Source organism: Phacochoerus africanus, chromosome 9 (genome assembly GCF_016906955.1).
Source record: "Phacochoerus africanus isolate WHEZ1 chromosome 9, ROS_Pafr_v1, whole genome shotgun sequence".
NCBI lineage: Eukaryota > Metazoa > Chordata > Mammalia > Artiodactyla > Suidae > Phacochoerus > Phacochoerus africanus.
In genome coordinates this window covers 73,080,569-73,098,566 of record NC_062552.1, presented here as the reverse complement: position 1 = coordinate 73,098,566, position 17,998 = coordinate 73,080,569, and the positions used below count along the sequence as shown (strand labels likewise).

Below are 17,998 nucleotides of genomic sequence, written 5' to 3'. Positions count from 1 at the left end.
ACAAGTCTCTGTGAGGATGAGGGTTCAATCCCTGGCCTAGCTCAGTGGGTTAAGTATCATATGTTGCCGCAAGCTGCAGGACAGGTCATAGATGTAGCTCGGATCCTATTTGGCTGTGGCATAGGCCTGCAGCTGTAGTTCCAAATGACCCCTAGCCTGGGAACTTCCATATGCTGCAGGTACAGCTGTAAAAGGAAAAGAGAAAAAAAAAAAAAAAACATACTCACACAAAAAAAAAACAGAAAAAAACTGGTTAAGAAATACTTTATTAAAAAAATAAAAGCTTAAGTACTCATTTTATCACAAACAACAGCAACAAATATATGTAAAATCTCCCTACCTAGGTATATTAGCCTGGATTGATGTTTTTAGCAGAGGACGGGGAAAGCGATTGGGAAACTCTCAATGTGCTGTGTGGAGAATTGAACTATCAATGTCCCTTTGTTGCTTTCATCCCCTTTTTAGGCAAACCTCAGTTTGGATCTTTCTAGTTCATTTATTTAGATCGAAAGTTGGCAAACTGTTTCTGTAAAGGGCCAAATAGTACATAATTTTGGTTTTGTGGAACACATTGTCTCTGTTACAACCACAGTTGACCCATGAACAACATGGGTTTGAACTGCAGTGGTTCCCTTATATGAAGTTTGTTTGTTTGTTTGTTTTTAATGGTAAATATCACAGTGCTACGTGATCAATGGGTGGTTGATGTGAAGCCGTAGATACAGAGGAACTGTGGATACAGAGGGCTGACTATAAGTTATATGTGGATTTTTGACTGCACAGAATGTCAGAATCCCAAACCCCTGCATTGTTGAAGAGTCAGCTGTACTTAGCTCCACACACAAACAAGCTTAGATAACATGTAAAGGAATAGCCATAGCAATGTTTCATTAGATACTTAAAAATAAGTGGCAGGATGGATATGACCAGCAGGCTGCAGTTTTCTGACTGTATCTACAGTGCAGAACTCAAGTTTTCTGCATGGTGAGAGAGAAATAGTATATGGAATGTAGATGGAAGGTTAACTTCTTTTTAACATTCTACTTAAAATCTGAATTTTAACCGCAAGCTCACTACTACTTTCCTACACTTCCTGAGCATCTGTGAGATTCTGTAAGGAAATTTGTTTACTTCCTATCAGTTTATGCCCATGTAAGAAATTAAGTATTCTAAAAAGTTGTGAGAAATTACTTGTGAAAAGTCAGGGATTTCCTTATATACCTATTTTCAGTCTTTGTAAAAGGCAAAGGATAAAAACAAAAAGAAAAAACAGACTACTTTTATTGACTCTTTGCATTTTATATCTTGCCTTTACCCTTTTGAATTTGTACTTTATATCCATGCTGCATTTTACTGGAGTAATCAAAAAGAAGAAGGAAAGGCATGGCTTTAGCTGCTAGTATTCTGCCAGGAGCTGGCCTCCTCTTCTTTTGAATCCAGATTTCTGCTGGTTAACTTTCTAAAACTTTCTAACTTTTAATTTTATCATGGTGATAACTATTTAAAGATAATTGAATCTCTCTATGAAGCACTTTTTTTTTTCAGTGAAATTGTGTTGAATGCATGGTGAGCATGTTATTAGTGACTATTTGTTGTAATTGAATCATGAATGTTGACATTGTTTCTTATGCAGAAGTTTGTCTTAATTTTCTTTTCTAAAATGGGATGGATAAATAGGAGTTCCCACTGTGGCACAGTGGGTTAATGATCCAGCTTGTCTCTGTGGAATCGATGGTTCCATCCCCAGCTCTGCACAGTAGGTTAAAGATTCAGCATTGCTGTAGCTGTGGCTTGGTTGCAGATCTGGTTCAGATTAAGTCCCTGGCCTGGGAACTTACATATGCTGCAGGGGCAGCTGAAAAAGAAAAAAAAATTAAGTGGGATAAATATAGTAAACCTGAGTAATAACTAGAGATTGAGGCATTTTTTTTCTATGTAGTATAGGAAGATAAATTATTATAGCTATAGATTTATTATTAATCAAACCATTAAAGGATCAAGATGAAAGGAGGAGTAAGATGTTGCACTAACATTCTCCCACAAACACATCAAAAAAAAAAAAACACCTACATTTAGAAAGATTTGCATAGAACATCTACTGAAAGCTGGAAGAAGACCTTAACCTTCAAAAAAAGGGCAAAAAACCCTCCATATAACTGAATAGAACAAAAGGAAAAAAAAGAGAGAGAAAAGGATCAGGACAGCACTAGCACTCCTGAGAGCGAGCTGCTAATGAGAGAAGGAACCCACACCCTGAGAAGCCACCTAACTGACAGGAGATCAGCCAAGACAAAGGGACCTCAAAGTCACAGAGAAAAGTGCAGCAGCTGGACAGAGGAGGGCAAAGCAGAGTGATGGCTGCATGGATTATCTGCACCACTACCCTGGACACCACAGCCTGAGACACTCAGGCAGGGGCTGGACCCTGAGACTGAGGCTCTGAGGTCAGTTCGAGGGAGAGGACAACAGTTGGCTCTGCAGAGATAGCCTGAAGGGCTAGGGAGCAGAATGTCACAGCTGAGGGAAACTAGAAGGAGGTCTGGGTCTGTAAGAGAAGCAAAGAGCTGTTGTTGGGGAGGTGGAGAGAAGGAGTGATGGATCTCACCACAGGAATCTCTTTCCCTGCAGGTGCATGGACTCGCAGAGGGTGGGGTGCCTCTGGCACAGGCTATGGGTGGTGAGGCACCACTTGCTCAGGCTACGGAAGACCAGGTGCCTCTTGTGCAGGCAATGTGTGGCTGGGTATCTCTTCTGTGGGCTAAGGGCGGCAGGGGGCTAAGTGCAAAGTGGCACATATTGGGTAATCAATAGGCAATGGGAACAAACCACAGCAGACATCTTGGAAACCAGAGGAGGATGTGGCCCACCAACACTAGGGTTTAGTGAACAGGCTCCACCTGCAGCCCTGGTCACTTTAGAAGTTGGTAAAAAAGAGGGCACTGCAACCAAAGACCACATGTTGCTGTTCTCATTCCCCTAGGAACACACCTACCTTGCTGCTGCCACTGCCAAGTGCTCCAGGCACTGCCTACACATGCCTGATCACTGTCACTTCCCAGGACCCTGCAACTAGGAGAAGCCTGTGCAGCACCTCCTGTGTGGGCTAAGTGGGATGGGGTACTTCGTGCATGGCCTACAGGTGGTGTAGACAATTCACCACACTTACCACTGACTCCGGGGTTGGGGGTGGCCGGCCACCACTAGGATCCATGCACAGGCACCACTTTCACCCCCAATCACCTCAGAGGGCAGCATAAAGGAGGGCATTGTGATCCAAAAATATCCATTGTTACTCTCCCTTGGGAACTCACACACCCTGCTGTTGGCACTGCCAAATGCTCAAGGCACCACCTAAATCTGCCTGAGGCTCATTACCACCTGCTAGGGACCTGCAACTAGGAGTAGCCTGTGCCACTTTCCAAAGGCTCCTTGTTACTCTCAAGAGCCCAGAAACTAGGCACTAACTAGTAGCCCTGCCTTCTCCTTGGAAACACATGGAAAACCCCATCAAGGGGATAACAGCCTGCTCATACCAAGGAAAGAAACAGCAAATATCCAAACTTGCATGCCAAAAATAAACAGCAAGCCCCCACAAAATACAAAGAGGCACTCTTGCATAGAAATAGTCCTCTAAGACAACAGTAGTTGGTTTCCCTAAACTCACAGAATAAGAAAAATATAAGCAAAATGAAGAAGTTCATGAACCATTCACAGTTAAAAGAACAGGAGAATTCACCTGAAGCAGCAAACAGTGAAACAAACCTCTGTAGTCTAATAGACACTGAGTTCAAAAAGAAGACAGTGAGAATACTTAAAGAATTAAGGGTGAATATGAAGGAATTAAGGGTGAATATGAAGGAATTAAGACCAGATATGAACAATAATACAGATAGCTTTAGCAAGAAAGTAGAAAATATAAGGAGGAGCCAAGAAAAATTAGAAAATTCCTTTGCATAAATGCAAACTGAATTAAAGGTTACTAAAAAGAAGAATGAATAATGCAGAGGAACGAATTAGTGACTTGGAATATAGAATAATGGAAATCACCCAAACAGGGCAGCAGACAGAAAACCAAATGAAAAAATATGAAAGCAATATAAGAGATATATGGGAAAATATGAAGCAGACAATCTGCTTAATAGAGATTCCAGAAGGAGAAGAAAAAGAAAAGAGAATTGAAAATGTATTTAGGAACATTTTCAGACATAATTTCTTCAATCTAAAGGAAACAGATATTAAGCTATAAGAAGCATAGGGAACCCCAAACAAGTTGAACCCATGTAGGCCACACCAAGACATATTATAATAAAAATGACCAAAGTTAAAGGCAGCAAGAGAAACACAAAGCATTAATTATAAGGGAACTCCCATAAGCCTATCAGCTGACTTCACTAAGGAAATAATACAGGTCAGAAGACAGTGGCAAGGTATATTAAAAATTCTAAAATGGAAAAATTTACATCTTGGAATACTCTACCCAGAAAGAATATCATTTAAATTAGAAGGAGAAATAAAGAATTTCTCCAACAAATAAAAAACTAAAAGAAACAGTAATACTAACAAATTCTGAAAGGGTTTCTCTAAATAAAAAAGAAGAGAAGTAAGAAATAGTATGGAGGAAATCTCAATTGGAAAACAATCACTTAAATAAGCCAGGATACAGATCTAAAAAAAAAAACACCAAACAAAAACAACTATTATAAAAGTGACCATAAACACAAGGAACAGCAAAATCACAAATATGAAGATGTTAAAAAGGGACTTCAAGAATCATAAAAGGTGGGAAAGAAAGTAAGAAAATCTAGTCTCTCTCTCTCTCTTTTTTTTTTTTAAAGAATGTGTTTGAGTCTATATGACTATTAAGCTAAAGCAAGCAGATATAGGAAGGGGTTAACATACTTGAAAAACAGGGCAAGCACAAATCAAAACCAAACATTACATTCACAAAAACTAAAAAGAAAAGAATACAAGCATAAAAAAGGAAATCATCCAAGCAAAAAAAGAAGAAAGAAAGGAACAAAGGAGAAACATAGAATCAACTAGAAAACAAGGTTTAAGATGGCAATGGACTGAATACGCCAATCAAAAGACATAGACTGGCAGATTGTATAAAAAACCAAGTGCCTACAATATGCTGTCTACAAGAGACTCACCTTATGGCAAAGGGCATATATAAAATTGAAAGCAAGGTCATGGAAAGAGATATTTCATGCTGATGAAAAAGACAGGAATGTAGGAGTTGCAATGCTCATATCAGACAAAATACACTTTAAAACAAAAGCCAAAAAGAAAGAAAAAGAAGGACACTATTTAAGGATAAAAGAATCCATTCAAGAATAGAATATTAGAATCATCAATAAATATGCTGCTAATATAGGACACCCAGATACATACAACAAATACTAACAGACATAAAAGGTGAAACTGATGGGAATACAATAATAGTATGAGATTTTAACAGCCAACTCACATCAATGGACAGATCCTCTAGACAGAAATCAATAAGGCAACAGGATCTTAATTTATGAAACAGAAAATTTAGACTGAATTTATATTTTTAGGACATTACATCAAAAAAAATCAGAATACACATTCTTTTCAAGTGCACATGGAACATTCTCAAGGATTGACCACATAATAGGGCACAAAACTAACCTCAACAAATTTAAGAGTATAGAAATTATTTCAAATATATTCTCTGAGCACAATGGCATGAATCTAGATATAAATCACAGGAAAAGAGAGGAAAAAAAAACCTGACTACATGGAGACTAAATAACATGCTACTAAAAAAACCAATGAGTCAATGAGGAAATCAAAAAGGAAATTAAAAAATACCTTGAGACAAATGATAATGAATACAGAACCATTCAAAACCTCTGGAATGCTGCAAAAGCAGTGCATAGAGGGAAGTTCATAGAGTTAAAGGTCTTCCTCAGAAAAGAGGAAAAATCTCAAATAAACAACATAACCTACCAATTAAAAGAATTAGAAAAAGATCAAAGAAAACCCAAAGTCAGCAGAAGGTAGAAAATCATGAAGATCAGAGAAGAAATCAATAAAAATAGAGACTCAAAAAACAATAGAAAAAAAACCCAATAAAACCAAGAGCTGGTTCTTTGAAAGGGTAAAAAAAAAAATGACTCTCTGGACAGACTCAACCAAGAAGAGGAAAGAAAGAACTCAACAAAATATGAAAAGAAAAAAGGAGAAATCTCAATGGATACTGCAGAAATACAAATAAATAAATAAATAAGAGAATACTATGAACAATTATATCCCAACAAATTTGACAACCTAGAAGAAATGGACAACTTTCTAGAGACATACGCCTGTCACATCTGAATCAAGAAGAAATAGATTGAGCAGACCAATGACTAGAAATGAAATTCAATACATAATAAAAAAATTCCATACAAACAAAAGTCCAGGACCAAATGTCTTCACAAATAAATTCTGAAAAACATACAAACAACTTAAACCCATTCTCCTTAAACCTTTCCAAAAGGTTGAAGAAGGAACACTCCCAAAGACATTCTATGAAGTCACCATCACCCTGATACCCAAACCATACAAAGATACTACAAAAAATAAAATTATAGGCTGATATCTTTGATGAATATAGATGCAAAAATTCTCAACAAAATTTTAACCAACTGAACCCAACAACATATAAAAAAGATCATACACAACCAAGTAAGATTCATCCCAGGTTCACAAGGATGGTTCAACATATGCAAATCAGTCAACCTCATACACCACATTAACAAAAGAAAATTCAAACACCACATGATCATCTCAATAGATTCAGAAAAAGCATTTGACCATGTCCAACATCCATTCATGATAAAAACTCTAACCAAAGTGGGTATAGAGGAAACCTACTTTAAGATAATAAAAGCCATGTAAGAGAAACCCACAGCCAATATAATACTCAATAGAGAAAAGCTGAAAGCTTCCTGCTAAAATCTGGAACAAGAAAAGGATGCCCATGCTCACCACTTTTATTTAACATAGTATTGGAAGTCCTAGCCACAGCAATCAGACAAAAGAAAAATGTATCAAAATTGGAAGAAAAGAGGTAAAATTGTCACTTTAAGCTGATGACATGACACTATATATGGAAAACCCTAAGGTTTCCACACAAAAACTACTAGAACTGATCAATGAATTCCACAATGTAGCAGGATACAAGATTAACATTCAGTAATTGGCTGCATTTCTGTGTAATAAAAATTCAATATTAGAAAAAGAATATAAAATACTTTTTAAAATTACATGGCAAAGAATTAAATACCTAGGAATAAACCTGACCAAGGAGGTGAAAGACTTATAGTCTGAGAACTACAAAACATTAATCAAGTAAATTAAAGAGGATTCAAAGAAATGGAAAGATATTCCATGCTCCTGGATTGGAAAATTAATATTGTGAAAATGGCCATACTGCCCAAAGCAATCTATAGATTTAATGCAATCCCTATGAAAATACCCATGACATTTTTCATAGAAATAGAACAAATAACCCCCAATTTATATGGAACCATAAAAGACCCAAAATTACCAAAGCAATCCTGAGGAAGAAAAACCAAGCAGGAGACATAACTCTCCCAGACTTTGGACAATATTACAAAGCTGCAGTCAAGAGACACATGCACCCGCATGTTCATTGCAGCACTATTCACAATAGCCAGGACATGGAAACAACCCAAATTTCCATCAACAGATGATGGGATTCGGAAGATGTGGTATATATACACAAAGGAATACTACTCAGCCATAAAAAAGAATGACATAATGCCATTTGCAGCAACATGGATGGAACTAGAGAATCTCATACTGAGTGAAATGAGCCAGAAAGACAAAGACAAATACCATATGATATCACTCATAACTGGAATCTAATATCCAGCACAAATGAACATCTCCTCAGAAAAGAAAATCATGGACTTGGAGAAAAGACTTGTGGCTGCCTGATGGGAGAGGGAGGGAATGGGAGGGATCGGGAGCTTGGGCTTATCAGACACAACATAGAATAGATTTACAAGGAGATCCTGCTGAATAGCATTGAGAACTTTGTCTAGATACTCATGTTGCAACAGAAGAAAGGGTGGGGGTAAAAATGTAATTGTAATATATACGTGTAAGGATAACTTGATATCCTTGCTGTAGAGTGGGGGAAAAAAAAGTGAAAAAAAAAAAAAAACAAAGCTACAGTCATCAAGACAGTGAGGTATTGGTACAAAAACAGACATACAGACCAATGGAACAGAATAGAGAACCCAGAGATAAACCCAGACACCTATAGCCAATTAATCTTTGACGAAGGTGGCAAGAATATAAAACTGGTAAAAACAGTCTTTAGCAAGTGGTGCTGAGAAAACTGGACAGCTGAATGTAAATCAGTGAAACTGGAACACACCCTCACACCATTCACAAAAATGTATTCAAAATGGCTTAAAGACTTAAACATAATATAAAGACACTATAAAACTCCAAGAAGAGAACATAGGCAAAACATTCTCTGACATCAACCATACAAATCTTTTCTTAGGTCAGTCTCCCAAGGCAGCAGAAATAAAATCAAAAATAAACTAATGGGATCTCAAAATCTTTTGCACAGCAAAGGAAACCATAAAAAAAATACAACCTACTGAAGGGGAGAAAATAATTTCAAATGATGTGAATGACAAGGACTTAATCTCTAAAATATCCAAACAACTTATACAACTCAACAGCAAAAACAAACAAACAAAAACCCCACCAACCCAAAAGACCTGAATAGATATTTCTCCAAAGATATATAGATGGCCAACAGGTACATGAAAAAATGCTCAACATCACTATTAGAGAAATGGAAATCAAAAGTACAATGAGGTATCATCTTATACCAGTCAGAATGGCCATCATGAACAAGTCCACAAATAACCAGTGCTGGAGAAGGTGAGGAGAAAAGGGAACCCTCCTACACCATTGGTGGGCATGCAAATTGGTACAACCACTATGGAAAACAGTAGGGAGGCACCTCAGCAAACTACATAGAACTACCATATGACCCAGCAATCCCACTGTTGAGCATATATCTGGACATACTTTCATTGGAAAAGATACATGCACCCATATGTTCATTTTAGCCCTATTCACAATAGCCAAGATATGGAAACAATATAAATGTCCATTGACAGATTAATGGACTAGATTAATATATATATACACAATGGAATACTACTCAGTCATAAAAAAGAACAAAATAATGCCATTTTGTAGCAACATGGATGCAATTAGAGACTCTCATACTGAGTGAAGTAAGAAAGAAATAGACAAATACCATGTGATACCACTTATATCTGGCACAAATAAACTTTTCCACAGAAAAGACACTAATGGACTTGGAGAGCAGACTTGTGTTTACTGAGGCGGAGGGAGTATGGGGTTAATAGATGCAAATTACTGCATCTAGAGTGGTAAGCAATGAGATCCTGCTGTATAGCACAGGGAACTATGGTCACTTCTGATGCACCATGATGAAGAATAATGTGAGAGAAAGAATATGTGTGTGTGTGTATGTGTGTATGATTGGGTCACTTTGCTGTACAGTAGAAATTGACAGAACACCGTAAATCAAGTATAATGGAAAAAATAAAAATCTTTAAAAAATAAATCAATTTGAGAAAATTTAATTACTAACATAACTGAAAATTTCTAATTTACTTAATTTTTTGGCATCATGTATATTTTTTCTTAGTTTTTAAAATCAAATATTTTGTATTGCTCATCTTGGCTATCATTATGAAATGATGTTTATATAGTGAAGGTTGTGTATTAATTTGATAATTTTGCTATAATAATTAATGAAATGTTTAATTTTTATTTATTTTTTATTACTCAATGAATTTATCACACCTGTAGTTGTACAATGATCATCACAATCCAATTTCACAGGATTTCCATCCCACAACCCAAGCATATCCCCCTACCCACCAAACTTTCTCCTCCAGAGACTAAGTTTTTCAATGTCTGTGAGTCAGCATCTGTTCTGCAAAGAAGTTCAGTCTGTCTTTTTTTCAGATTCCACATGTCAGTGAAAGCATTTGATGTTGCTGTCTCACTGTATGGCTGACTTCACTTAGCATGATAATTTCTAAGTCCATCCGTGTTGCTAAAAATGCTGGTATTTCGTTCCTTTTAATGGCTGAGTAATATTCCATTGTGTACATTTACCACATCTTCTTGATCCACTCCTCTGTCAATGGACATTTAGGTTGTTTCCATGTCTTGGCTATTGTAAATAGTCCTGTAGTGAACATTGGAGTATATGTGTCTTTGCGAGTCATGGTTTTCTCTGGGTAGATGCCCAGGAGTGGGATTGCTGGATCAAATGGTAGTTCTATGTTCAGTTTTCTGAGGAATCTCCATACTGTTCTCCACAGTGGTTGCACCAATTTACAATCCCACCCACAGTGTATTAGGGTTCCTTTTTCTCCACGCCCTCTCCAGCACTTATTGTTTGTAGACTTTTTGACGATGGCCATTCTGGCTAGTGTAAGGTGGTACCTCATAGTGGTTTTGATTTGCATTTCTCTAATAATGAGTGATGTTGAACATCTTCTCATGTGTTTTTTGGCCATCCGTGTGTCTTCTTTGGAGAACTGTCTGTTTAGATCTTCTGTCCATTTTTTGATGGGGTTGTTTGTTTTTTTGGTATTGAGCTGCAGAAGGTGTTTATAAATTTTGGAGATTAATCCCTTGTCAGTCGATTCACTTGCAAAGATTTCCTCCCATTCTGTGGGTTGTCTTTTTGTGTTGTTTAGGGTTTCCTTTGCTGTGCAGCAACTTTTAAGTTTGATTAGGTCCCATTTGATTATTTTTGTTTTTACTGTCATTATTCTAAGAGGTGTGTCTGAGAAGATGTTGCTGTCGTTTGTGTCAGAGAGTGTTTGGCCTATGTTTTCCTCTAAGAGTTTGATAGTGTCTGGTCTTATATCTAGGTCTTTCATCCATTTGGAGTTTATTTTTGTGTGTGGTGTTAGGGAGTGTTCTCATTTCATTCTTTTCCATGTGGCTGTCCAGTTTTCCCCCCACCACGTATTCAACAGGCTGTCTTTTCTCCATTGTATATTCTTGCCTCCTTTGTCATAGATTAGTTGATTGTAGGTGTGTGGGTTTAATTCTGGGCTTTCTATCCTGTTTCACTCATCTATATTTCTGTCTTTGTGTCAGTACCATACATTTTTGATTATTATTGCTTTGTAGTACAGTCTGAAGTCCAGGAGCCTGATTCCTCCAGCTCCATTTTTCTTTTTCAGGATGTCTTTTGGCTATTCTGGGTCTTTTGTACTTTCAAACATACTTTAAAATATTTTGTTCAAGGAGTTCCCACCATGGCACAGCGGAAACAAATCCAACTAGAAACCATGAGGTTGTGGGTTTCGTCCCTGGCCTTGCTCAGTGGGTTAAGGATCTGGTGTTGCCATGAGCTGTGGTGTAGATCGCAGACGTGGCTCGGATCTGGCATTGCTGTGGCTCTTGGTGTAGGCTGGTGGCTATAGCTCTGATTGTTTGCCTAGCCTGGGAACCTCCACATGCCACAGGTGTGGCCGTAAAAGAACAAAGACCAAGAAAAAAAAAGAAAAAAATATTTTGTTCAAGTTCTGTGAAACATGTCTTTGGTAATTTGATAGGGATTGTATTGAATTTGTAGATTGCCTTGGGTAGTATAGTCATTTTGATAATATTGACTCTTCCAATCCAAGAACATGGTGTGTCTTTCTATCTATTTGTGTCATCTTGGATTTCTTTCATTAGTGTCTTAGAGTTTTCAGAGTTTATATAGGTCTTTTGTCTCTTTAGGTAGGATTACTCCTAGGTATTTCATTCTTTTGGATGAGATCGTAAACAGGATTGCTTCCCTAATTTCTCTTTCTGATCTTTCATTGTTAGCATATAGAAATGCTGTTGATTTCTGTGTATTAATTTTGTATCCTGAAACTTTGCCAAATTCATGGATGAGCTCTAACAGTTTTCTGGTAGAGTCTTTAGGATTCTCTAGGTATAGTATCTTGTCATCTGCAAATAGTGATGGTTTTACTTCTTCCTTTCCAATTTGGATTCCTTTTATCTCTTTTACTTCTCTGATTGCTGTGGCTAGGACTTCCAAAACTATGTTGAATAGTAGTGGTGAGAGTAGACAACCTTGTCTAGTTCCTGATCTCAGCGGGAATTCTTTCAGCTTTTCACCATTGAGAAGGACATTAGCTGTGCGTTTGTCATATATGGCCTTTATTATGTTGAGGTAGGTTCACTCTATGCCCACTTTCTGAAGGGTTTTTATCAGAAATGGGTGTTGGATTTTGTCAAAGGCTTTTTCTGCATCTATTGAGAGGATCAAATGGTTTTTATTCTTCAGTTTGTTAATGTGGTGTATCACACTGATTGATTCGTGGATATTGAAGAACCCTTGCATCCCTGGGATAAATCCCATTTTGATCATGATGTACAATCCTTTTAATGTATTGTTAGACGCAGTTTGCTAGTATTTTGTTGAGGAGTTTTGCATCGATGTTCATCAGTGAGATTGGCCTGTAGTTTTCTTTTTTTGTGGAGTCTTTGTCTGGTTTTGGTATCAGGGTGATGGTTGCCTCATAAAATGAGTTTGGGACTATCCCTTCCTCTGAAATTTTTAAAAATATGGAATGCTTCACAAATTTGCGTGTCATCCTTGCACAGGAGCCATGGTAATCACTGTATCATTCCAATTTTAGTATATGTTCTGCTGAAGCGAGCACAAGTGTTTAATTTTTATGTTTTTGTAATTTATTTTGCAAATAGGCTTCTTGTGAAGCATATTAAAGAGAAACTCATATTGGATCCTTTTAATTTTTTTTTACTTCCCTCTAGTAAAAATAAGAGGGATGATATTTCAGAATAGGAACCAATACCAAAGTTTAACCATCCAGAAGAGTTTATGTACATCTTGAGAGTTTTTTTTTTTTTCAATTTAGAGCAAAAGGATAAATTAAGTTTCACCCAGTACATTCCCCATCTTTACTGGTGTGAACTAGGATGGCAAAATGCATCCAGTTTTATTCTATCCATTTCACTTGGCTAAATGAGGAAAAAAAAAACAGCATACTTACATTAAGGTGTATTTATGATCTAAAAGGAACTTTTCCATCTCAGCAGGCTGTGGGGACTGATAAGCCCTTCAGCTGGTCACCCATAAACCACTGAGCAGTGACAAGTTCTCTCTCAGTGAGACATTCTGTAGCATTTTACACAGAAGCCAGTGCACTATAGGAAGAACTGAGAAATGGTGAGCTCAGGCATGAGACCAATTGCTCTCATGGTAAGAATCTGAATAGATACCCTAGGACTAAAATCACTGATTTTTTTTATCTTGGCAGCACACACACACATTGATGGATGATTTACTCGCCCGCAGTATAAACTAGACATTATACCATATCCTTATCCTTTTTATGAAGAGCCTAGGGCCCAGTAAATCTCCTGTGTTGTACAGATTTCTAAGAAATTTTTTCAGTGTTTTCTGTAAATCTAAGACTGGGGTATATACAGAAGAAGTACCCCATACAATATTATTCCCAACCACAGAAATAATTGTAAATGAAAAATGAAAATGTAATTGCTTAACTCTTTAAGTTTCAGAAGTTTTATCAAGCAGAAACTGTTGACCTATAGGATGGTAGATTGGTCTAAAGATTTATTAATATGCTTACTGAGGGCAGAAGGATGTCCTACAAATTGCAGTATATACTTTGAGCCAGAAGCCAGAAAATAGTTTTCTTTCACCTGTAACTATAAAATATGAGTCCAGGAACCAAGGGTAAGTGTGAGAGCTCTCTATCTATTCTAATAATTACCAATGTTGATTTCCATTTCCACAGGGTTAAATACTGTTGGTCTTAATAATTTCAGTTTTCAAAGACTAATACTTCCATTAATATAAACGATGTTTTCACTAGACTGAAGGCTGAGACTACCACCTGATTCCTTATAACATTGGAAGGGTACAATACTCCTATCAGTGATTAACCCTAATTTAGTTTTTTTAAAGCATATCTTCATCTATCCCTTCTGACGTACTCTTCAGTATCTCCCCTCTTCATTCTGTTCTGGGATTCTGAATGGTATAAGACCTATCAGCGATCTCTGATTTCTAGTTGGTTTAAACCAATAGAAGAGTGCCGGCAGAATATCTGAAAGAAAGAGAGGGAGGTCAGGGTATTTGCTCCAAAACTCTCCCTTAAGATTGCCTCTTGGTAACTACTCCTCTGTACTGAAGGTCACTACTTCTTTGGAGACAGGTGATCTTACAGGTCCTTTTCAGTTTTATATTTTCCCCATTCCTTTGTCCTGTTGGCATGAGTATGGTAATAGCTCAATTGCTACTGAACCACAGATGAATGCACTATTCTATTCATAATTGTTTAGCAAGTGTAAGTATGTCTTTGTTTGCTCCAGGATATTTTGTTGAAGGATGATTACATCATAATATTGAAGAATGCTGATACTGTAATGGTTTTTATTTGGAATGTAATGTTGTTTGGAATGTAGTTATGATAGAAGGAGCTGTAGGGATATTTATAGCCAAGAAAGTGTAATGTGCTTGATTATCTTCTGGCAGCTCAGCAGCAAAGCCCCTCTTCTTTGCTCTCTACATTATCGCAAGAAATGAAAGATGGGGAACTGTGTACTCAGAGTCCTGGCTAGCAAGAATCTAGGTTCGATTCTGCAAGATACTCATTTGAGTTTTGTAAGACAGAAGAGAAGCAAAAACCATATTAGAGTAACTTCCAAAGGTGACAGGCGTGCTTTGAGCACTGGTAGACGTGCATCCTACAGGAGCTTCCTGAAGTTAGTTCTTAGGTAATTGGTGGTTTTCCTGTGGTTATTACAACTACCTAATTTTATCAAAACTAGGTGGATTAACCTTCCTGATCTTCATTTTCTTGTCCTTTCAACATTTTTAGAAACATCTCTCTCAATTGAATTTTTTCCTGTGTGGAAGGCAAAGAGTGGTTTATATTTTCCTTTTAACAGGCATATATTTATATACCTATATTCATACATATATACACATACGTGTGTGTGTGTGTGTGTACATCCAGAGTAAAGGTACTAAGAAACATGAGTTATTTATACTTTCAGTTAACTCATGGTATGGTGTGAATAAAGAAAAAAATTACAATGCCATATTTAAGTATGCCTGGGTTCCGTGACTGATAAGAAATAAGATGAGTTCGAATACCCCACTTAAGGAGTACAAGAAAGGATTTATTCCAGGTGAGTTTGAGCTAAGTCTCACATACTACATACAACAGTATGACTAAGAATTAATCAGTTGGACAAGAAGCTAAAGGAAAGCCTCAGTGGAGGAACATTATGATAAGTGTGGCATTGAAGAAAGAGGAGCCTAGTGTGTGAGGACTACATGCATCTTAATATTGCAGGAACATTTTAGAGTGGTGAGAGATGAGGCTGGCCTAGGTCAGGAAGAGATATGTTGCCATTTTAAAGCTCTTGGAATTTGTCCTATACGTAATGTGAAATTAAACTGGAAGTTTTCCAGCTGGAAATGGGATAGATGGATTCAAGGCTCATGAATTTAGTATCATCACAGGTTTGTGTTACAAGCATGTCAGCAAATTGTACTGTGCTATTGTTATATTTATATTATAAAAATAATTGCTACCTGCAGGACATGTTGATTGTCTCTTAAAATGTTGCAGATTAATTTATATATGAGTAAAGGGCTCCTTCCCTAACTATACCATAAATTAGGAACTGACTCTAGTCATGAAATATGATGGCAGCACTTAGACTTTTCATTGGCTAATTAAATTTAAGTTCTATTTTTGAACTTTTGCTCTAGTTGGCCATTCATCAAAATTATAGCAAAACATTCAGAACAGAAACAGTTCTAATTTGAAAGCTCTCACAGGATACTAAGTTACATTTTTAGACATTCAGTCTACTTTGGTTGTGCATGAAGTCATTGTGAAGGCTTTCTTCATCATTTAAATATTTATATATCACAAATATTATTCTTTCATTTTTCTTCTTTTCACTCATGGAGACAAAAACAGTCTATTTTCCATGAAATATCTAAGAGGTAAAATAAAATCTCCTTAGGACTTTTAATGACTTTTTTAAAAAAAATTGTCCATGAGTAAGTAGAAACACATTGTTGATTTTTCTATTACTTTTTAAGTTAAATAAGCACATAGATTTAAAGGAAGAATATTTAAAATAGCAATATCAAACCTGAAAAATAAACCCCTAAGCTAAACTTATTAAAAATCTCAGGCTATTGTTATTTGGTTATTTAAAAGCTAATCACCAAATATTTCCTAAATTGTATTTATTATTACTACTTAGCCATGCTCATAAAAATTTTCATTTTCAAAAGAAATATGTAATTCAATATTTACGTAATTTCTTACTGATATGTTTTGTTTTTAGTTGGAGATATATTAAGTTTTACTTAGTTTTCTGTAATAACCGCGTATAACTCATATGCATTTAGTTGGATAGCTGGTTCAGGATGTTAGCAGAAAACATATGGGAGGCCTTTGACACCTAGTATTATGTTTGAGAGGTTGTTAACTAGTCATGTCAAAAATACAAACATGATTATAGTTTTCTAAGAATCTGATTTTATGTTCTCCTGGGAATCAATGCATGCATTAATCTACTAGAAAGATAATTGCATTTAGTAGTTTGAGATTAAAGCATAAATGATCCATTTGAGAGTATTTTCAGAATAAGCATCACACTTCTTCTTTTTGACAATATATAGATTAAGCCCAAAATCTGGCCATCATCCTGCTAATTACTTCTCACTTTTAACTTATGTCTTGGTAAATGAGTTGAACAGGTAGAAATCAACCTTATAGTAAAACAGAGTCAGCATTAAGAACACTTTTGGAACACTTTCTGAAATTACATTTTCTAAATTCTTTCTTGGAAAGCCTGTACTTTTCTTGGAAGCAGGCAAAAGTGGTTGTGTATTAGCATGAGAGTAAAAGTGGAATGCAGAAACTAAGGTCTTTGCAGAGAACAATCAATAGAAATGAAGTAACTGAATGCAAATCAAGGGTTTAAGCTGTCAATTCATCAGTAGATTTCCCTTGGTAGTCATGGAATTTAAAATTTTGACCTTCAATAGAAAGAGATATTGTTCCAAATTGTTCCAAATTAAGAGTTGAAATCTGAGATTAGGAAAAAAAATTCTTTTACCGCCTGTATTAAAAACACATATATACACAAACTAACAGTATCTTAAACTAGTTATATGAACAACTAAATTGGCTATTATATAATTTTGCTTTATCAATAGAATAAAGGGCCAAAATCCAGATAAGGAAAAACACAAAATATAAATATTTTGTGTGTGTGTGTGAAGTAATAATAAAACTTCTTTTACCTTCCAACCCCATTACAATATCATCTTTAACTTTGTAAGGAAAATGTTTGATTTTCTACAATTGAGTCAATGTACTAGTATATGTCTTATTCTAGTTTCTTCAATGTACTAGTATATGTCTTATCCTAGTTTATATTAGAAAGCATCCAGGGAGTTCCCATCGTGGTGCAGTGGTTAACGAATCCAAAGGAACCATGAGGTTGCGGGTTTGATTCATGCCTTGCTCAGTGGGTTAAGGATCCGGTGTTGCTGTGAGCTGTGGTGTAGGTTGCAGATGTGGCTTGGATCCTGAGTTGCTGTGGCTCTGGCGTAGGCTGGCGGCTACAACTCTTAGACCCCTAGCCTGGGAACCTCCATATGCCGCAAGAGCAGCCCAAGAAATCACAAAAAGCCAAAAACAAACAAACAAACAAAAAAACCAAACAAACAAAAAGAAAGCATCCATGGAAGAGTTTCTCTAATTAAATAAATCTTATTGAGATAACTTCATTTGGGGGAATAGGCTTTTCCTCCTTCCTGAAAGCACTGTATTTACTCAAATATTTAAACTATCTA

At 36.4% G+C, this 17,998-nt stretch overlaps 1 non-coding gene across 1 annotated transcript; it reads right to left on the bottom strand.

The window, feature by feature from the left end:
* Window positions 1–12,678: 12,678 nt before the first annotated feature.
* Window positions 12,679–12,782, bottom strand: LOC125137091 (U6 spliceosomal RNA). Its single transcript, XR_007137396.1, has one exon. It is a non-coding gene; the product is annotated as a U6 spliceosomal RNA (small nuclear RNA).
* Between the last annotated feature and the right edge of the window lie 5,216 nt (window positions 12,783–17,998).